The 22,203-nt window shown below is 39.6% G+C and overlaps 2 protein-coding genes across 4 annotated transcripts in view; one reads left to right on the forward strand and one right to left on the reverse strand.

The window, feature by feature from the left end:
• The window catches only part of CHLSN (cholesin), a 138,988-nt gene that overhangs the window by 50,274 nt on the left and 66,511 nt on the right, over nucleotides 1-22,203 (forward strand). The gene's annotated exons all lie outside the window — the stretch shown is intronic.
• GPR146 (G protein-coupled receptor 146) overlaps nucleotides 1-22,203 on the reverse strand; it is a 48,508-nt gene that overhangs the window by 10,102 nt on the left and 16,203 nt on the right. The window contains exons 2-3 of one of the 3 annotated variants that reach the window (XR_014616538.1): nucleotides 16,222-16,263; nucleotides 14,978-16,098 (exon numbers count right to left, since the gene is read on the reverse strand). The exons of 1 other annotated variant lie outside the window; for it this stretch is intronic. The gene's annotated coding sequence lies outside the window, so the exon portion shown is untranslated. Of the gene's footprint in view, nucleotides 1-14,977; nucleotides 16,099-16,221; nucleotides 16,264-22,203 lie in introns of those variants that run through there. One more of the 3 variants, XM_084216342.1, reaches the window with a different exon arrangement.

Here is a 22,203-nt window from a genome sequence, read left to right on the forward strand (position 1 = left end):
AATAATTAAAATAAACCTAAGATTTTTCACTTATGTAACCCAACTCTTGCCTACTCCCACTTGATTCTGCACAATTTGGGCGCTATGAACCCATTTCCAGCTCTAAAGGTAATTGCCTTCCCTTGGACCAATGTTATCCCTTCAACATTCCTGCTCTCATGCATAAATTCTTATGTACATTTCCTGATTTCTTAAAATACCCCTTGAGTTTCCTTTTTGCCTGGCCAATGTTTTCCTCTTTATCTCTCCCTGATGACTCCCTTACAATTAACACTGCACCTCCCATCATTATTTGCTCATATGACACACACACAGTGTCCCATCCAAATGATGACAGGACTTCCAAGCATGACACACTTTCACTTCTACTTTGTGACTTTTCTGTGGGATATCTCAGGCTGTTCTTTGGTATTTTGAATCAGCAATAAAAATTACATTCTCAAGAACTGTAAGGGTGCATTTCTGTTGCATGTGGCACGAGTACAGAGATACCAGAGTTCCTGAAATTGGTCTTTGCATTTTGCATTGGTCCCCCTTTGATGCTGCTCACTCTGCTTTTCCAGAAATTCTGAATATATGTTGTCTTCAGAGTTCCTTCCTGTGGATGGGTGACCTTTGTAATTGTTCCACAGATGTTGGCAACCCGTCTCATTTGTTTATCCTCTCATTCTGTAAGCACCATCTTCTTGGTAAATCATTTGCATAGCAGCTACCTGGTGATTCAGATCCCGCTTGTGCCATGATAATCTGCTTACTGCCCTGGCCTCCTGGCAACTTGCTAAATAGATGCTTTTTCCCTCCTGTTTTGACCTTTTGTTGTTGTTATTTATAATTGTTATTATTAAATGTGTAAATAATATGTAAAATTATTAATGTAATATAATTATTAACAATGTCAGCTGCACATTTGGTTTCTGTTTAGATTGTTCAGCTCTTTGGGAATCTGAGTTCATATAAGGCCATGTCAAAAGTAAGTCTGCAAATTGCTGCCACGGGTCACTAAGCATCAAGAAATGAGTTCAGATGGGCTTTTTGCTTGGAATAAAGAAGAAAACTGGATTTTAGGGTATGACAACTTATTTTTTAGGATGTGCATATTCTCCTATAGGTTAGAACTGCAGAACATCTGTTTTTAGAGTTCATAGAAGGTTGCTCAGAACATAGTGTGTATCCATCAGAAATTAGTAATTGTATTTGCTTTAGTTTCTCTTTCTCCCTCTCAATTTATAAGCAGCTTAAAGCTTATGAGAACAGATAGTATACTCCAATAAAGGAAGATAAAAAAGATCAGCTACTCTGGAAACCATAACCAAAGCTGCTAAATGTTGTGTTTGAGAGCCTTTTAGATCTGTTTTAGAGTGGCAGTGTTGTGGTGCTCTGGAAGGCTGTAAAAACCACCTACTATGAGGTAGAAGTTCTGTGGAGAGGAGATAGCCCAGCACTGCAGCCCCTAAAGATTTATGTGGAAGGAGTCCGTTGTTCAGATACAGATGCTATCAGCCAGGCACATCTGCCACTGCAGATAAATCCTGCCTTATTGTGCTGTTCATTTTTTTGCAGTGCAGCCTCTGTGGCAGCTGGGTTGCCAGTGGCTGTGCCCTCCTGGCAGCTGCTGGGGATCAGCTGCACTGGGGGCTCTGCATGGGTTAACTCCAGAAACTCAGCCTTGTTTTGTTAAGTTCTCCCTGTCCCAGCACGGATGAGTGGCACTGATGTGCTGCTCCACCCCTTCCTGACTTAGCTTTATCACTGAATTCTGTAACAGCTTCTATATGGAAAACGTGACATACTGTTTTTTTTTAATGTTTCTGTGCAGCAAGAAAGAATTCACTATAGAGTGAACAGTGCAGCTTTTAATACTTAAGATTTCATCACTGCAAAAAGTGAAATACCTTACTTTTTCAGTTCTAAAGGTGAGGATTCCATCAGGCAGAATGAATTTACACAGTGATTACCTGTATTCATCTATCTACAGGCCTCAGCTGCCAGGGATCCTGACATGAGATACAATTTGAAGATGCTCTAATACCCACTAGATAATGCTTTTAAAAAAGATTAAGTTATATGCAAAACAAAGCCTGAGTATTTTTCCTAGTACTCCTATTCACTTCCAGGAACTTATGGCGTATTAAATAACAGGAATAATTAGAATGAATGCAGTATTAGAAAATCAGCTTACGTAAGGTGCTTCCAGTTCTGGACTTTATAAAGTTGACCAGTTGGAATACAAGAAGTGACAGCTTTTAAGCATCAGCAGAGTAGATGGCGCCATTCAGAGTGCTGAACAGCCAGTTAGCACTGCTGCAGTTCTGCTCCATGTTTTCAGAGCACTTGGAAGCTGATTTTGATGTAGCTATCCCACTTTAAAACTACATAGCAGCAACCTTAAATAGCATTCAGTGTCAAGATGACTGAAAGTTATGTGTACGTATTAATTCTTTTAACTGCTTCATGGAAAACAAACTTCTAAAAAAATTTAACCTTTGTGAGAATTTTCAGGCTGCTTGTAACTGGTGAGCCACAGAAACCAAAAGAAATAATTTAAAAAGAGAAAATTTCAGTTTCTGGGAGAGCACACAAGCAAATAATTTCCTTCAGTTTAAAACTGAGTGTAAGTTGCAGATTCTTTTCCTATGAAGTACTACAACTCAGTGGATTTGACAAGGGGTACAGACACCTTCAGAAGTCATCTTTACTATTGTGATGTTGATGTTGAGATCAGCTGGGACTTAGCAGACACTTTATCCTACTGTTTTTAATCAAACTATTTCATTCATTTATTCTGACTTCAGGAGCTTAATAGACTCAGTGGGTGATTTCTTTAATAAATTTTTCATAATTTGCAATCAATCTTTGATGTTTAACTATTAGGGGTTTTGCCTCCAGTACTTACAGCCACTTAAACGATACAGAAACAGGTCAGTTAAGACGGGTTTGGGGGAAAAAATTCATGAACTTAGTTGATCCTGTTTTTTATGTAAAGACATCATATCATAGAAAAAGAGAGTTTTATGATAAAATTCTTTGTTAGGTAATGTCTTTAATAATTGCAAACAGGTCATTTTCACCTTACAAGATAAAGATGGCAGGTGCCTGGATCTCTGCATTTCTAGCATTTTGGAATTGCCCAGGTTCCAGGTAAGGAATGTTTGTACTTCTGGTTCATGTAAATCAGCATCATTCCAGTAAAGAAGGCAGATTCTCGCCAATCAAAATTAATTCAAATTAGGGCAATTCTGGGCTTTGCTGACTGAATTTATTCCAGGAAGAGAGTGTCAAAGGTGCACGGACTGTGCTGGAATTACTGTGTAAATGAGTTGGCCCGGTGAGCTGGCAGGGTGGAAACAGCGGCTCTTATCTTCCCCCGCTGTTTGTCAGCTTCACCCATGCTCAGGGCTTGTGGCAGGGATCTCTGCTGAAATTTGGCAGTACAGAAACATTCCCCAGAGATCTTTTGGTGCCAGTTGCAGAGACTGGCAGGAGGCACAGATGGTACTTTTCCTGGAAACTATAACATAATGCTGTTTCCTATTAGAAACACTAGTGCAAGCTGACTCGGTGACTTAATCAACCAGACCATCACATTGGCTGGGAAGGAAACTCTTGTGGAACAGACCCTGACCGCAGGGACCAGGTTTCCAGTAAAAGCAGAAATACTGACATAGTTCTTTATCAGATAGCATATAGAAGAACTATAAAACTAGTTTGAGTTTGAAGGGAAAAATCAGCCCTCAGAGTTGTACTAAGGCTGAAATGACTTCAAAATTTGTCACATCCGCTGGAGATAAACATATCTTTCTGTTAATTGCTGGCAAGTCTGAGACATCTTGTTCCTGACACTCCTGTGGCTTTTAATTTTCACTGCTTGGCGAAGGAAATAGCATTTTCTAGCTGCCTTCTGGATGAACTTGCATAATTACTGATTACATCTTATTCCATTTATAATGTGTGAATAACATACTATAAATTTACATTCCAGGGGGTCTAGTGTAATATTAATGCTGATCTAAGGTTGGTTATTATTAGATGGCAAGATTTAGAACAAGAATTTTCATTTACCAGGGGCTTGAGGCATCTTTCTGAATGAGTTCTGATTTGTCCATCTATTGCTTGCCTTGTGCCACTCGCCACTCCACTTTATCAGAGACAGGGAGCTTTTATCCCTCGGTCATCAAAATGTTCTACCAATAAACTCAATTTCTTCTAAGACTCTCCACTGCAGCTGTATGTATATATCAGACTTCAAAATAACCCTTAAGCATGTTCTGTTCTGAGATGCTGACAAAGAGTTTGACAGGTTTAAGTATTTGATGATTTCATTTGAGTCCTTGGCCATCCTTCCACAGACCTGTGGGTGGGAATGCTTCCTTAGGTACTCTTAATGGGTATTGTTTCTCCAGGGCAACATGAGGCTGGACAAATGTTTCCAAGGGCAAAAAAAACCCCAAAAAACCCAAAGTAATTTTGTGGGAAAAAATGTGTAAAGGTGTAAAGGAGTCTGAGACTTCTGTAAACCTGGACTCTTCAAACCAAGAGCCTCCCATTACAAAAACATTTGTGAAGTCACACCTGGAGTCTGCTACCAGTAGCCACCTGCTGCCCACACTGCATCCATTCTATACTATTTTGGAAAGCCATGGTTAGGATTTGTACAAATTCCTGGAACTACAGCCACGTTAATGACATGGAAGTAAGTACTAGTGCTTACTAACTGCAGTGTATCCATTCACATGTCATACAGCAATTAACTCTGTAAAAATTTGAACAGACTTTTGGTAGAGATTTCTTACTGTCCTTTGTAAGTAACATGCTGTTTTTAGTAAGTCTTGCCTGTTTCTGGAAGCAAAAACAACTTCTGTAGCACCTTTTTGTTACTGCAGGAGCCCTGGGAAGGTGTTCAGTTTTATTTCTCATTACCCTACTCTAATGTCATGGTTAATGAATTAATTTTTCTGTAAGTTGAGTCTGTTTTGTTCAGGATGGTAATGAGTGAGTGATCTCTCCTTCTCCTTCTCTCAACCCACGAGCCGTGAGTTCTATTTTCTCTCCCTGTCCAGCCGTGGAGGGGAGTGAGAGTGTGGCTCTGGTGGGTACCTGGTTGCCCAGCTGAGGTCAGCCCAGCACAAAAACAAATGTATAATCTGCTTCCTCCTGTGCTAATGGGTGGAAGCCTGAGGAGTAATTAGTTTGTCAGAGAGCCAGTTTCTTACTAATGATTGATAAATGGTTGTTTTGACAGAGCCCACACAGGCACTGGGTGCTGAGAACAGTAAAGCACAGTTTGTAGGGAGGCCACTGGAGCCTGCTGGTCTGTCTTCACCTAAATGAGCTCTGCTTGTTGTGGCCGTTGTGGAAAATATGCAGAATATTCTGATAATCTCTTATCTGATGTTCAGATCCTGAATGCAGTAGTTCAGACTAATCAGTCTGTTGTGCTAATCACAAACATTGATGTTTACGTGAATCACTTTGACGAGACATTTGATTAACTTTGTTGCATCACTTCAGAATCAGTCTGACTTGTGTAGAAATCCATGGAATTCTGCTCAGACTTAAATGACGGAGCCAATCAAACCCGTGCAGATGTGATGCTGGCATGACAAATAGGGTGCTGCCTTTTATGCTGCTTTAGCATTTCTATCAGAACAAAGTTAAGTTCAGCTGACAGAACCCTAAGGGAAAGTAGGTGTTCTGCTACATACAGTGGAAAACAGATTTGCAAATATCGCAGTGATTAGTGTAGTTAAAAATGCTTATGGAGGCTAAAAGGACAGCAGTCATTCTGCTTATTCAAAGCGTCTTCTGAAAGCAGTTAGGAAATTTTTGGTGCTTTGAAGTTTGCCTTTGGCTTACCTTCTCTTATAATTGGAAATGCAACTTAATTGTGATTAATTAGTTAATTAGTTACCGCTGTGTCTATCTGCTTTGCAGTAATATTTCACAGTATGGTTTGCTGCATGTTCATTACTATCCTATGAATAAAAGATTCATAAGAATCTCACTTTCATGGGCAACTTTTTTTCTCTCTTTAAGACTAATTGGATTAACTTTTGATCAATTCCTCTGCTATACTTTTCTAATACTTCTAGATTTACTATACAAAAACATAAAGATCTTGTATATTCAGAGCAATAAATAAAAAAATTAAAGCACATAGTTATTGCCTAAAGAAACAGTTAGAAATCTAGTCTAATGCACATGAAAATTGATATGCTCAAGAAAAGCCACTATAACTTTGTTTTGGCCAACCAGATAAAAGTGGGAATGTGACAAATTCAAACAGTGATGTTTTCCCTAAAGAACTGTTATCTAAAACCCAAACATTGTTTTCTAATGACAGCACTATTAATTTCTACTGACAAAAGGCTTAGATGCATTTATGTAAATTCTTTCTAGGCTCTTAAAAACCAAAAGCAATCTAAAAGGAGAACTGCTTAAAAATCTCACCTGGGAGGCACTGCCTTGCTGTCCCTTGGTGGCTGGCTGAAACATTTTGCCCATCAAACCAGACTCTTTTGTGAGTGAGCTCAGCAGAGAGTGCAGTGTCTCATTTCTGGGGCAGAGTAAACCCTGGGAGCTGCTATGGCTGCAGTGCCCTCGGCGTGGCACCGGACACTGTGGGCACATGTGACTGCCCTGCACATACGTGCTCATAATCCCCTAAGCTGCAGCCACACGCTCTCATTGGAGCTCTGGCAAAACCAGGGCCTGCTCCTGCCCTAGGCAGGGTGCTGTGTACCCTGCCCCTGGTTGTGAAAGGGTTTTGGAAAGGACAGAGGGAAAGGACACGCTGCGGTTCGGGGAACAGTTCAGCCTTTGGTGTTGTTACGTAACGGGAGACAAACAGCGGCTGCATCAAACCCAGAGAGCTTTGGTACAGGAAAAGAATTTGACCATCAGAGCAGCTACTCTGTGCACAGTCTTGGCCAGAATGAGCCAAACTGACAAAAATATTGTGTTAGTGGGATGTGATTTTCTTCAGAGCTGCTCATCGCAGCTGTGTATGCCGGGAGTCATATCCCCCCCACCTCAGAAACACAATGCTGTTTACCAAAACCCTGCAACATCCCTTGGCCTCTGGAGATTTAGACAGTAACCAACATTAGACCTGAAAAAGAGCCAGTGTGAGCTTTAAAAAATACTGTAAACCTCAGAATTCTTTTATGCATTCAGAAGAAACATTTTAATTGGGGGGAAAAAGAATCATGTAAGGAAAATGATGCTGCTCTATCATCTGACTTTAATGAGGTGGTAGGTAAATGTAAATTCTTTGCATTTGAATAAAAAGCCTGTAACATCTTGATGCTGTCTATTTAGCTTGAATACAAATAGTCCTTAAATACTTTGCCTTTTTAAACTGTGATGCAGAAATAACTTATGTGTTTTCCTTCCTCCCCAAAGTAGTAAAGTTGAATACATGATTTTACTTACTAACCATAAAGGAGTTGACCCATAAAATGAATGAAGAACTTGTCTTTCATGTTAGCATGTGAATCTTCTTTAGTGAATGTAATATAAATGTGTTTTGTTATTCTATAACATTAGTTGCTTATTTTTAATTTTGCAGTTTCTTAGAAGCTAAAACTTTACAACAGGACTCCGAGATAGGCTCTAAGGTTAACACCTGAGAACTTTCTGAGTGTTGGTATTTATGATCTAAGTATTTGCTTAGTTACATTATTTTTTGTTCCCTTTGGCTAAGCTTCTATTGTTTATATTAAAGTTAAACCCCCCAAAGTCCCAATTTACAATGTCTATCACACAACAGCTCTGCTTGTGGGTCCCCTGTAAGTATTTTCCATTAGATTTTCCATTGTTGGAGATTGGTCAAATTGTTAAATAAACAAGTACTTCTTTAATCTCTGAAGTAATATTTCTTTGAGGAGACAGTGTGGGGCAGCCCAGGACTATGACTTTTCCTTTTTTTTATGCTTGTAATATTTCATACTCATTTGGTTAAGCGATTATGTGTGGTTTGTATTTTGAAACACGGAGAAGAAAACCCAAGCTGTGTTGTTGATTTATATTTGATAATACCAGTGACTGAATGGAATTCAAGGGGAAGTGTTCTTTCCTTTTGAAATTCAGACCTCATAAACTTCAGCATTATCAGCTTTTTGCAGGACAAAAATGTAGAGATTGGGAGATGGAATAGCACTCCTTTGGTCTCCAGGGAGAGCAGGAGGTAATAATGTGGCTCCTTCGAGTCTGCTGCTCTCCTGGTTTTATAGAGACAACTACTTGCTCTCATAGGCCCTGCCAGTCCATTGCTTCTTTCAGGCTGCAGTGCTCATAACCTAATACTATTTCCATTTTCCTGGCTGGGTTTGTCCGGCAGACTTTCTACTTTAGGTTTGTTTGAGTGTAGAGATACAGAATCCCTGACACAATGATACTGTGTAACTACAGCTTGTAGTAACAAGTGGTAGTTGATCACCTGGAGTTACTTGGGGAGCTTATGGGGCAGGGGAAATTGCTGCATTGACCATAAAGCAAGTTTCAACAGTATCCATACTTAGAGAACTTTTCCAGATATTTCTTGTGTTTTCTGGCCTCCCCAAAGCAGTGAAGTTTAAGGTATGCTTCTACTTATCAGCCATAAAGGAGATTAACCCTAAAATGAATGAAGAATCCATGGGCAGATCTGTGGATGGGGTTTTGTGCTGAGACTTGGTCCTGGCCACACAGCTGCAAGGGGACTGAGGGAAATGCTGAGGTTTATTTTAGTGACTTATTTTTTAACTCTGCCTCATTGCAAAGTCAGCAAGCATAAACCTCAGTGAAGGTGGAGCCTCTTCTGTGACCTGCCAGAAAAATTAGCCCAGACCTAAAACACCTTAATATTTTTGCTCTGCAGATGGTAGAGGTTCAGCTAGACAGGTGTCTGGTGTGAGCATGAAACACACAGAGAGAACATAATGCAGTATTTTTTGGTCACCACTAAGCAGCAGGGATCACAGAAGCCTTGGAGGTCTCCTCACAAGATTAATTTTCAGATGCAGTGTACTGCTCAGTGCTTTTGGCTTGATTCATACACTGAATTAAATATGGCAGTTCCCTGTCCATCTTACCCTAGTTATGTCTCTCATGGCTGATGGTTCTATAAAGTCAGTGCACAGCCCTGAAGTTTATAATTACAGGTAACTGGTCATGTGAAAATGGGCTATGAACAGTGCAGGTTTTTGTTTACAGAATAATCTGTAGTGATTCAGATGTTTAAGTCATTGTATGTTTAAGGTGCTGATGTCCCTAACATGCTGCTACATCTGATAGACAATTCTAGTAGTAGTTTTTACTTACAGAAGCTAAATAAGACCAAAACAAAGTTCTGCTCAATTTTGTTTGACATTATAATGACTTTTCGAAGTTGACCTTCCAGGAGTGCTCTGTGCAGTAACTTAGGCAGAGTCAGTGATTCAGGTGGATTAAACAAATCACAAGGTTAAAGTGAAAGTAGTTATTCAGGACTGTGGTTGCCAGAGCATTATTTTTATGAGCTGAAGTGGTTTCATTGAAGCATCGCTATAATATTAGTGAATTAGTGTGTGTGTTTCAGCCCTTCATACCCATGTGCAGAGTGTCTACAAAGAGTGGTTATTCATCCAAAGGATTATCACAAATATTCCTCAGTATACTTTTATCTTAAGCTGGTACCTTCAAAGGAATGCAAGCAGTTGGTGGTTCATGATAGAGAGACTCTGAGCAAAGATCTCCTGGTTCATTGCACAGAATGAAGCCAATCCCCACTGACATTGCTTTTCATTTTCAGTATTACTGTTTTAAGTGTAAAGCAAGGTGTAGTATTAATGGGATTCATTCAAGACTGTTTATTTCTGTTTCATCTTAGTGTGAATATTCAGCAAGTTCATATTTGGTCATAACAAGTCTGAAAATGCTTTGGTAATTACATAAAAAAATGAAAGTGAATGTGCAAATCAGCTGAGGTAAGCAAGACTTATTTGCACATTTTAGATTAGTTGCTTTAGCACTGCCTTTTATATGGCTCAGCTTTGAGTCCCTTTCATTTTTCATCTGCTACAGTATTTCAGGTTGCAAGAACTTTGATGGAAAGCTTTAAAAAGGCAACCACAACTGCGCCAGTGCTGCAACCCCATTAATCATACATTCATTCCTCAGAACCAGCTCTCTGGTTTGAGGAATTCACCCAGCTCTCCCTGAGGGCTGTTCCAGATGAGCTCTGGTGAAACTGGCTGTAGAAGCTGGATGTGTCACAGCCCTGGCACAGCCTCTTTTCTGCTGAGGGCCACCAGAAAGCAAGTGGCATCTTTTGGTGTCCAGTGGGACAAGAGAGGAGCTCATTCTGAGGGGCACTGCAGTGCCCTGAGCAGCTGAGGCAGCTCAGGGTTACCCTCCTTGTGCCAGCTCCATCATTACAGGAGTGGGAACCTCCTCCTTCTTGGCTCCTTCCTCTGCTGGTGTGACCCAGGATCCTCATGGGATTTTTAGTGAAAATCCCTCAGACCTGCTAACCCTGCTAATTCATAGGAGCTCTCCTAAAGTATTTCAAGCTTGTGGTTCATGTCAGTAGCATGCCTTTTACTTTATTTAGTAAAGACCATGGTTCTGTTTCAAAAACATGGTTCTGTGCCAAAAACCTGATAGCTGCATATCAATAGGAATGGTAATAATAGGCAAGTCAGGAGTATCTGTCTTTTCTAGTCAGCAGGTTTTTTAACTTGAATTCCTTTATATCTGACCCTGATTAGTGTGGCCAAACTGCTGAAATTCCATCAGGTCACTGCTTGTGTGGCTTGTAGTAGAGATGTTCTTTGGTGTGTCTGTGTGCATCTTTTGTCTCTGCATACTTTGGCTAATTTTATTAGCTACTGTTTGAAAATGTCATTAGACATCAGATCAGTTTATTTAGCTATTGTGGGCTAATCCAAACATACAGGATATAATACACAGCTCCTGACCTTTTCCTGTTACCAGGCTTACAGCAGCTCTTTCCTTTGCAGACCTCAGGTGGTGGGGAGGGAGGAAGGGCTTTAACCCTCTGGGTGTGTTTTGTGAAGCTTACAGGACAGGCTGAAGGCACTGCTGCTCACTATGCAGAAGAGGAGAAGCAGGAGAAAGCACAAGCAAAGGAAAAAGTCCAGGGTATTACTGTTCTCCTTAATAAATTCTTGGCTGCAGTCTCCCCACCCTTCAACCCTTTAAAAAAGTTGTAAAGCACCAAATTTGCAAGCTCCAGACTGTGGTAGTGAGTAGGATTTCACAGTCAGCTGACCATGGAGTGCTACCAGCTTCTAAAATCTGCTTGACTGCACATTACTTCTTGAAGCCTTCCAGATTTTGGAGAAAATTGCTGCACAAAAATCTTTGAAGATGAGGTTGAAGATTGAGAAGTTAAAAACATCATTTCCTCTAGCTGTTCATTTTACTGTTGCCACTTTTGATCTATGCTCGTGTGAAAAAAAAAATTTATGAATAAATCTCTACCCTGAGAGATATTTTGATGGCATAAATCTATTGTATTTATTGTTCATAGTGAATTTTAAAGAGAAGAAAAAACAGAGGAAGAATACAATGAAAATGTTGACCTTAATGAATGAAAATTGGACTGTTTGTACTATGAGAAAATGAGATAATTATGGCTATAAAATCCCATGCTCAAAGAATGAAAATAAACAACATACACAGTGTGTGGAAATGGGAGTGAGCCATTATGGTAAGACAGATTTATTGAGATCTTTTCTGCATAGTAATTCTACATAATGTGGTATTTTTTTTTTAATTTAAGGACTAAAACCATCCTGGAGAATGTTCCTGGAGTTTGGCACCAATGCAAGAGATTGGTTTACAAACATTTCACACCTAGAAAATATTTGGAAACCAGTAACGTGGTGTTTGCGCCCTACAATCATAAGCAGCAATAGATGGAATTTTTTTGTTGCATTAGAGCCATTTAGCAGGTTAGTGGTTCATTTATCTGTTACCAAAGATTTCCTAGCCAGGAAATCTACTGTGTAAATTCCATATTTTATACTGAGTCTTCTTTTGATGGAGAAAAAGTGATTAAAAAAATAGCACATCAAAACAAAGGGTTAAATCATCAGTTAAATACAGCACAGTAACACTGCGAAGTTTGATTCTGTTTCTGGATTTTAGAATGAATTTTCCTTTAAGCAGTAGCTAAATGGTTTCCTTAGATTGTTCGTGTGTTGCACGAACCAGATCAGATCAGTCTTAAAGTTCACAATTTTCCCCAGAGTGTCTGAAATCCTACTACAAAGAGTCCTTTCGTCTTAAGAGTCTGACACCAAGTAGAAATAAAAGGCTGAAATAATAACACTACTAACTTGGTTTAATTAATTGTATGTTTCTGTACTTAAGCTTGAAGGGTGGAAAGTATTTCTTTAAAGGCTACCTACAAAACTGGTGAATGAGCAGCCACTCAGGGTGCCACTTCAAAGAGAAACACCCAAAAGAGCAACAGAAGGGAAGCTGCTTTTGAATTCTCTCAGTTCCTCCTGGCAGCCCGGGGCTTGCAAAGGAAAACAACCCAGAAATGGTTATTTTCTTTTGTGTTAGTTACATAACCAGCTCCCAGCAAGTAAAGCTGGAGGTGGAGCAGCCATACAAAGCCCCACTTTGTAACCTGTGCCTGCCATAGCTGCACAAAAGAATCTCACCTGAATTTAGGTGTTTTTCCTACCTGGCCAAGGGAGATTTCTTACACTGTCTGCAGCCAGCTTGATAAAAATCAGGAGCCATGTGTAACTCTTAGTTTGCACTGGTGGATATTTTGTAATTTGAGCCTTCATGGTTATTCCAGATTTGTACCTTATTGCTGAAGCAGTCAAACAAATCTTGGTTTCTACCATTTTTTATTTTTCAGATCTCTCTGTATGCAATATTGAAATAAAGTAAAGAAGTAGGGAAAAGGGAAAGCTGGTTTATACAAAAGTACTCAGTCTTCCCTTTGGGATTAGTTGAAGCTCTAAAAATTGTGCTTTCATGTTAACCATCCTGTGCCACCTTTAAACTCTGCCTTTGCAGCCGTGCTGTGGCTGCCATAAAGCAGCATTTGGGATTTAGGCTGGTATTTCACTGCTGCAGATGACAGCCCTGGCTGGTCAGCAGCCTTTGTTCTGGTCTTTGTGCCCTGCTTGTCCTGCATCCCCCAGACTGTCAGCTGGTGGATCCTGGCTCTGCCTCCCTCGCTGTTTCCTTCCCACAGCTCTGTAATGGCCTGCTCTTGGGTTTGGGACTTCAGCTTGGGATTTACTAGTTATAAAATCCTAGGATTACAGGTGTGCTCCTTTACTGTCCTCAGGTGTCAGCTGTAACACTGCTGCCAGGATGTCCTGGTGCCCTCATTTTTAAAGGCTGATTAGGAGACCAGCCTGAGAATAACTGATGAAAGGATTGAGGGAATTTATACTTTTGGCAGTTTTAACAATTTTTTACACTTTAAAGACCTGGAAAGGAGGGACTTGCAATAAATACGAAATTCTAAAATGTCAGCTATGCCCAACTTTTACAAACTTTATTATCATTACCTCTGTAAGAATTAAAAGTCAGTTCATGTACTCCAGAGCAGCAAATATTGTCAGACAATGTGTAATGGAAATTTCTGAAAGCCAATATTTAACATCCTGAAATGAGAAGCATCCAGGATAACTTTTGAAATCGCTTGAATTCACTATATATTACAACAAAATATGAAGGTAAATATTAAGGTATTTTCATCAGATGGCTTTAAATTAATCTTTGGATTTTCTTTTAAAAAAAGAAAAGAAGAATCTTTGAGTAATGGAGAAACAGGGTGCCACTCATATTGCTCTCACTCTGAAGCATGACATAAAGAAAAACTACTTAGAAGTAGTTCCATTTCCATGTTTAAACTCTTGTTATTTGAGTCCAGAATGTACTTAAATTATCTGGTTTAGGCCTTGATACTGCAAATTAACTCTGAGTTAGATGCATAAACAGAGGCCCAGCAAAACCCCACTGAAATGAACGCATCTTGTGTGGCCTGGGGCTCTGGCTCATGGGGCTGTTTGCTGGGGGTTTGTTTATTTTTTAAGTGTTCTAAAATGTTTCCCAAGTAAGTATGTGACTTTCCATAAATGACAGATCAGTAGCAGCAAACTTCAAACCCTCTTACAAAGTAGCTTTTCTTGGCTTTGTTTAGCAAAGTCTCTTTGATTCTGCTTGTATTTAATGTGCTGCTGGGTAACTTCGGAACATACATCTTCTTAAACCAAATTCAGAGAGGACCATGAACTGACACCTGCTTAAGTCTTTAATTAAAAGTGGTTTAATCTCTAACAATCTCTATGTACATAAGCAGAAAGTATCTGTGTTTCATGTGTACTTTGAACTGCCATTCATTTAGAAATCAAAGATTTGTAAATGAAACACAGTATGCCAGACATGATGATGTTGGACTGGAGTCCCTTCTTGTTGGCATAGCCTGGATTTCCTGGTGCTGTGAGCCCCCGGGAATGCATTCTTATTAAAAATTACAGAGAGAGGGGAAAATATAGAAGGAAGGCTGTCTTAAAAATGTGTGTGTGTGTCAACTATATAAAGAATACATTTAAAGCAGGCAAACACACACCTACAGTGGGATCTGTAGTGGAGAATTGCCAGTGGGATCAGACTTTTGTAGCTGAGTATCTTGCAGGTGAGTATCTTGGAGGAGCCTCTTCTACATCAACTCTAGGTTTTAGGGTAACAGATTTTTTTTTCAACAATAGCCTCTAAAGTAGTGGTTGCCCATGGAGCTGCATGCATGTAATGGGTTTATGACTGGCCCTCAGTGAAGAATTTAAACTTAAAAGCTTGTCTTACTGTAGCTGATATCTTATTCAATATATCCTTTCTGTTTTTATACACAGTCTCTAAGATTAGTGTGGTTGAGTATATTGAAAGTAATAAAAAACAGACACAGAAAAATTGTTGCATGTTTAAAGAAAAAAATCATAAAATGAAAGAGGAAGTGCATCATTTATTATAACACCATGTAGACTAATGAAAAACATACTGCAGGCTGGAAATTTGTTAAGAACTGAACTCAAAAAGTTTCCACTCCCAAAAAATGCTTTGGGGCCTCCAGCTGTAAGCCTGTGGCTAAAGAGGCCCTATGGTAAACTGACATAAAAAATAAGTACTACATAAACAGTCAGCTCCTGTTTCACAATAGTTGGAAAGATATTTTTAAGAAGTATTACTATGGATGCTGACTGTACTTTATCAAAGTAAAGGGAGGCAGTGCATTTAACTAGAATGTGAAATTGGGAGTTGGACACTGGGCACCAAAATGTTTATTGTACATAGGAGAATATGAAAAAGATGAGGTGAACTACTGAGAGCAATAGAACAGCAGCTGGTACTGGCAGAGCTGGAATTAACATTAAATAATTCCTGGCTTCTCATCCTTTGCTCATTAAACTGGGCTGTACAAGTCCTGTGTTCCTCTCCACACTGAGCAGGTGCCACCCTTTTACCCAAGAATGTTCTTTTGTTGTGTGCAAATACCACTCCAGAGTATTGGTGCTCACAGGAATGGAATTAATTGGCCTCTTCAAGAAGACAAGATGAAGTTTTCTGTCTGTCCTTTAAATCTAAACAGATCAAGTTTAGATTGGAAGCCTTTCCTAGAGGTGCATCTTCCCTGCTGAGCCAACAGGAGCTTGGCTTTGGCTTTGCCTTTCCCCTTCTTCCTGCTCAGCCTTTTGTTGATGACAGTCATTCCCATGGGCTGTGGGCTTCCAAGACAAGTTGAACTGTCAGGATGCTCTCCCAGGAAGGCATTGCAGCCTCCATTCCTGCTTCACATGCCTTGGGAAGCAGTTTGAAGAAGTAATGCAAATTAAACCTTCTGATGTGCCTCCAGTCTGTTTCTCCAGAGGTTTCCCTGCCTGGCAAAGAGCCCTGGAGTGCATCAAGGATGATGGCACACTTCCACACAGTCCAGATTTCACAAACTTAGAAAGATGTAGTAAATTGAGTGTAACTTTATGAGACTGTTTAGGTGGTAGCTTTGTGATCTTTGAGAAGGGCAATCTGAGAGTTAATACAATTTATCTTAGCTACATCTTCAGTCAGGACTTGGTAATCCAGTACCTTTTTACAGAAGCAAATATCAGGTCTATAAATCCCAGTTTTGGTAAATATTTTCACAGTTTTACATTGATGAAATAAGCATGCACAGTAATGATCACACTGTATTGCTACAGCTCTACTTACAGGAGGTGCAGCCCAGGAGAATGTCAGTCTGAGATGGAGCCACTGGGAGGAGAAAAGGAAAAAAAAAAAAGAAAAGGTGACACATTTACTTCTAGGTGATTGAAATTAATGAAAACAAAATTTAATCAAATCTGGTAAATATAGATCACTTCCATTTTTTTGTCTTGCATCTCCCTATAACATCTCTGTGCAGCATTTACAATACCCACTGGTTTCATCCAGTGATTAGAAAATCTGTAACATAATTGTTCATGGTGCTTGATGCTGTAATGCCTCACAGTAGGGCTGATGGTTTTATTTACACTTGTGAGGTGAATTGAAGATTCAAAATAAAAGCTGCAGATTGATCTAAAAATAGAACCTTTACTTCCTTCTCCTCATTAAAAAAGTCATGCTTGGTGGGTTAAAACTGACATGTAACAGTCCTGATATGAAATATTTGTTCTGTAATGTGAAACCATGATAAATGTCACTTTGGTTTGTAACTGCTAAAAGTGGTGGGTTTGGCACACAGTGTCACATTAATTCACTTTACTGAGTATGTGTTTGCTCCTTTGCATGTTATGAGAAAAAAATATAGAGAATTATATTTTATTGCGTTATAAGAAGTGTAATATATCTGTCCACTCAAAATTTATAACCACTATTTCAGTGTATCTGTAGATAAGATCCAACTTATCTAAAGGAGAAGAAAAAGTAAGTAAAGCACTAATTTCTGTATGTATTGCAGTAGGAAAAAAATATAAACAGGCATATGTAAGGAATTAAAGAGGTTTGAGCTGAGATTAATGATTGAACAGTAATATTTGTAGAGAAAGGCAAACTTTAATAAGAGTAGATGACTTCTCCCCTAAAAAGAAACATTAACTTGTTCAAGGGTACTTAATTATGACCGAATTTTGAGGTAAGTAGAATACTTAATCTGGGAAAAATGTTTTAAGATAGCTGTCTGTGCCACTTCATTCTTTTTTGTATTAAAGTTTTGATGAGACATGAGGAGCTGGTCTGTAAAAGATTTGATCTCATTCTGATCAAATGACTTTTTGTCTTCTATCAGCACCCGTTATGGTTGTTACTCCCACATTTTCCAGTCAGGGCTCCCCAGCTCCCCTGCTCTCCTTGGCCTCTCTCTGCCCTCTGTTTGACATCTTGTGGTTGGCATTTAAGGATCCAAGAAAAACAAACAGTGCAACCAGTATTTTGCTTGCAATTTTAGTTTCATAGTTTGATGGAGAATTGTAAATAGAAAGACAAACTGTTACTATTTTTATGTGGTCTTGATGTGAAGAGAAAGGGATTTCCATGGCTAACATGACTTTATGATGTGCCACACAGGTGGAAATGCCAAAGACCAACTCTGGTGGCTGTAAAACCCTGCAGTAGTGGCTGGCTCATCACAGTCTCTGGCTGGCCTCACTTCTCAAGAACAAAAATAAATCAGCCACAAATCCAGACAAAGAAGGAGCAGCTGTTCTGTTCATACTTCCATGCAAATTTAAGTCACATTCAGGGAAGTAGTGGGACAGCTGTCCTGTGCTTTAGAGCAGAAACTGGTTGTGGAGAGCTTCTCCTGGTGCCTGTCACTGCTGAAGTCCCACCTGGACACAGCTGGGATGCATCTGGAGCTCTGGGAGCTCCAGCTGTGTAAGGACAGGCTGCAGGAGATGGCTCCCTCTGTGTAATGCAGTCCTCCAGTGCTTTAGTTGTGTCCTGTGGCCTCATCTCCATGTGGGCATGGGCATCACTAGACTGAGACATGGGAATTGCTGAATTCAGCTGGCACAGTTGCACAAATTTTCTCCATATGCATAGCAATGGCAGTGCTGAGATCTGCATTCCAAGGACTAGTGCTGTGTGCCCATGGAGCTCTTAGGGCTGGCTTGGAGAAAGGTTCTGTGGTCACCCAGAGCAGCCTCCAAAGAGCAGCTTTGCTACTGCTGACCTGCTGCAGCTCCCAAGGATAACGTGTGACTGACTCACTGCTCTCCCCCTTCCTTACTCAGTAGCCCTCCTGCATTGATTCTTTTGCTTTCTGATCCTTGCTGTTGAAGTACAATTTCTTTTATTTGGTAAATAATGTTTCAGGATTGATTAAATCACAACATGAATCATAATGGAAATGCTGAGCTGCACACAGGGTCTTCACATCTATGAGTCTGTGGAGATGAATAACAAGTTCTGTAGGGACAGCCTTAAAGTGGGTTTGCAGTTTTGCTGGGAGCTGAACTCAACTGGTTTTTGTTTTAATGTAGTCAACTTGAGTGGAATAAAATGCTGGTTAATCAGTTTGAAATGAAATTGTTGCATGAGCAGAATGAGCATAGTTATTTCTAGATAACTTAAATAATGGAGTATGGTTTCAAAGGTCATGTGTAATTATACTTTTATTTATGAGGCCTGTGTTTTATATTCTAAGAAATATAATTCATGTATTGTATTAATCATGCAGAATTCTGAATCAGAACATAAAATTTTGCAGCGCTATAATTAAGAGAAATGAAAGTGATAAGGAGTAGCATGTAGCTAATGAGGGAGTTAATTTCAATGTGTGTTTTAGGCCATTAAGTACTACAAAGCAAGAAGTGCTGCTTTGCCAGCACAAACCAAAGGAAGGCAGTTAAGTACCACTCCCTTCCCCAGCCAGCATCGCTGGGAATACTGGAGAGCTCCAGCTGTACTTCCAGCAGGAGCTTGCACAAGAAATGTGCAAGGAGATACAAATCACTGGTGCAGACTGTCTTTAGCAAGGAAAATATTTCATGTTCTGCACACGCACATGAATTTTTCTATATGCAAATGTTTTTATCCTTTCAGGTTGGACAAAGTTTTACAGAGTTATAAAGCCAAATGCTCAGGTGTTTTTTTCTGTGTGTCAGGATCTGCAGGCCATCCAGGACATCCTTGTTCAGGCTGTGCTTTGCTGCTTTTTTTTCCTTAAGAAGTCTGAAGCATTTTCCTTGTGTGGTTTCGCAACCCCATTTTTTTTCCAAACAGCAGGAGTCCTATCACTAGATCAAATTTGGAATTCACTGCTTCCAACAATTGTCTAATGGATCCACATGTTTATACAGCATGACACTGGCATCCAGATAGTATCATGAAGGTCCCAATCAGTACTACTGTTTCATGCTTCCTCCCTGCTTAAAAAAAAAGAAAGGGGATAAAAAAAGGTAGAAAAAAGGGAAGAGCTACAGGCACTTTTTCCCCTGGTGCTCAGGGGAGCAGTGAATGTTTTAGCCATCAGTACTTGCTCACAAAATTTTGGAAAAGACTTTCCATCTGCTCTGATTGAAAATGCCAACTCTCAGATATTTTATCAGTACTTATTGTATCAATAAATAGATCTTAAAATCATAGACTCCCAGGTCTGCCTGGGTTTTAAGAGACCTTAAAGATCATTCACTTCATCCCCACTGCTGTGGACACACCAGACCAGGTTGCTCAGAGCTCCATCACACCTGGCCTTACTTCCAGGGATGTATGCTACAAAATGGGAGACTGGAAAATAGCATTTCCAGACCAAATCCTTTCTTCCTTCCTGAGACTCCCTGCTGAATGAAAACTTGATTATCTGTGCAGTGCTGTGGCCCTAACTTGCAGCACCCACCCCACTGCCTCGATGAAGCTCCAGCTGCTTCTCCCTGCCACTGATGTCTCCCTGTGCTGATGTGGGTATTCGTGGCCTTATGGTGAATCAAATTACCCAGAGGATCTTTCTGAAAACCAGAGTACTCAAGGGCAGCCTCAGGCACTTGGCATTTGTGCAGCATGAGAGGACCATTTGTAATTTACTTGCCTGTGTATTTTGCCAAGTGTTTGATTCCTGTTCCCTGTTATTGGATGTAAATAAATCAGTAGCAATTACTTGCCAACAACCTTCCACAGTCATTTGCTCTGAAGAAACTTAGTCCCTGGTAGCATTAAATGAAGGAAGGGGGATTTGGCTGGGACACCAGAACCTTTCTTTTTTTTAATGCTCCCATGGGATCTTTCACTTCCACACAAGCAACTGCCTGAACTGGCCAAGTGGTCTTGATTTAATGTTGCTTTATGAACACGACTTGTCGCAGCTGCAGGATGTCATAACCTCTATTTCCTTAGCTTAGATTCAAAATCTGCAGCCATATGATTCAGATGAACCACAACTGCCCCTGCTTAATTTGACTTGATGTATTTGTTTTGAAAATACTCGTTGTTTGCTCCAAGTTTTAGCTGCTAAACGAATTAAGCTGATCTGCACTGGTAAATGGGGAATACTGAGCAGCTTGATTAAAAAAAACTCCATAAAAGCTGCAAAGAAAGCTCCAGCAATCTTTAACTTACCAGTGCCAATGAAAATATTTCATTAGTGTAGACTTAAAAAAATCAAAACTTGTTTTAAATACAGTAATTAGAGATTGTTCCTGAGATGAATGTAGCTCTGATAAAAAAAAAAAAAAAATCAAACCAAATTCTTAAAAAAATTATTGTATGTTGTACAGTATTTCAGGGAAGTACAGTGAGCTCACCAAAAACTGTTGCTGCAGACAGGATTCAGAGTACAAGATGATGAGCAGTACTGGGTTAGCTTTGCATCCAAAATTTGATTTTACAGGGCTCCTGTTCTTGTGCAGCTTAGAAACTTTTGCATTTGAAGTAAAGCCAACTGGATTTGTAAAGATACTTATCTTTTTCTCTGGCCCCATTCAAATCACCAAAAAAATATTAAGGCTGACAAGCCTAACTTTATATGTTTCTCAATTAATACTTTTGTGTTAGATTACAGTACACACAGATTTGCCCAAGTGCCAGGTTTGAAGTCACTCAGCTGGTTTCCAAGTAGCAGATGCTGCCTTCACTACCGTATGTCTGCTCTCCACAACAGTAAATATTAATGTCAGAGTTTAGTGTCTTTCTTTGCAACTTGTTGTGTTAGAGAAATGGTAATTTAGTCCATTTTAAAATGAGACTAAACTTTTCAGTTCTAGGTTCACACATACGGTGTGTGTCAGCTCCCTGTAACTCCTTATTATTTTTGGCATTTTGTCTTCTGTTGAAATTTATGTCCTTATAGTTTTTTTGTTGTTTCGTAAATTATTTTTTAAGAGCAACTCATCTAGAGTAAGCAGGCAGAAAAAAAGCTGTGCCATGTCCTTTCTAAAGATACTTGATTGTGTACTTTAGATGTGTAAAATTTAAAAAAAAAACAAGATAAACAATCCTTGCCATGGCTGTAGTCTGTTAAATACAAAAAACCCCCAAATATTCCCCAGCATTTGCAAACCTACCCTTTTATTGAAGAAATGGAGACACAGCAGAAGTGTAAAATCACCCAAGAGGATTTGCTTGTGCACCCAGTCACTGAAGGTCAGTCTCAATTTCTAATATGTCCTATGAGATTTTTCTTACTACTTGTTGCATAAATGAAGATTCATTTACAGGCTCTAATTTTTAAAATTCTGTTTTTATGAATAAGTTTATAAATGTCATAATCTAATTACATTCTTAACTTCTACTTTCTACAACTGCTTTTTTGTAGTGATATTTTGTAAATTTTCTTATTTAATTATTCCTGGATGCTCAGAGAGACTAAACAAAGTTTGAGAGCTGGGATGCTTTCCCAATGTAGTTGAGAGCTGTTGGCCAGTCAGTGCACTGTTTGTGCAGTCTGAAATAGAAGTGGCCCCAGCAGCACCTGCTGGAACAGCATCTGCAGGATGCTAAGTTTGGCACATCAACACCTGTGTGTTGGTAACGTGCAGGTGGATCAGTGTGAGGGCGCCCGCAGAGCTGCTTCTAATTGTCAGGTGTGTCTTGTGGAATGGAAAATGCAGAGGAAATTGCATTCAAATACTGAAAATTACCTTACAATTAACATGCAATTTTACTTGATGGATTTTGGGCAATTTTACTTCCTGTCAACCTGCGTGGACTCAGTGAGGTTTCTTTTCCTCCTCCTATTCCTCTCCCTCCCAGGACATTGCAACAAACTGGTTCTGACTT

This window comes from Fringilla coelebs (genome assembly GCF_963513975.1).
Source record: "Fringilla coelebs genome assembly, chromosome: 16".
Taxonomy (NCBI): Eukaryota; Metazoa; Chordata; class Aves; order Passeriformes; family Fringillidae; genus Fringilla; species Fringilla coelebs.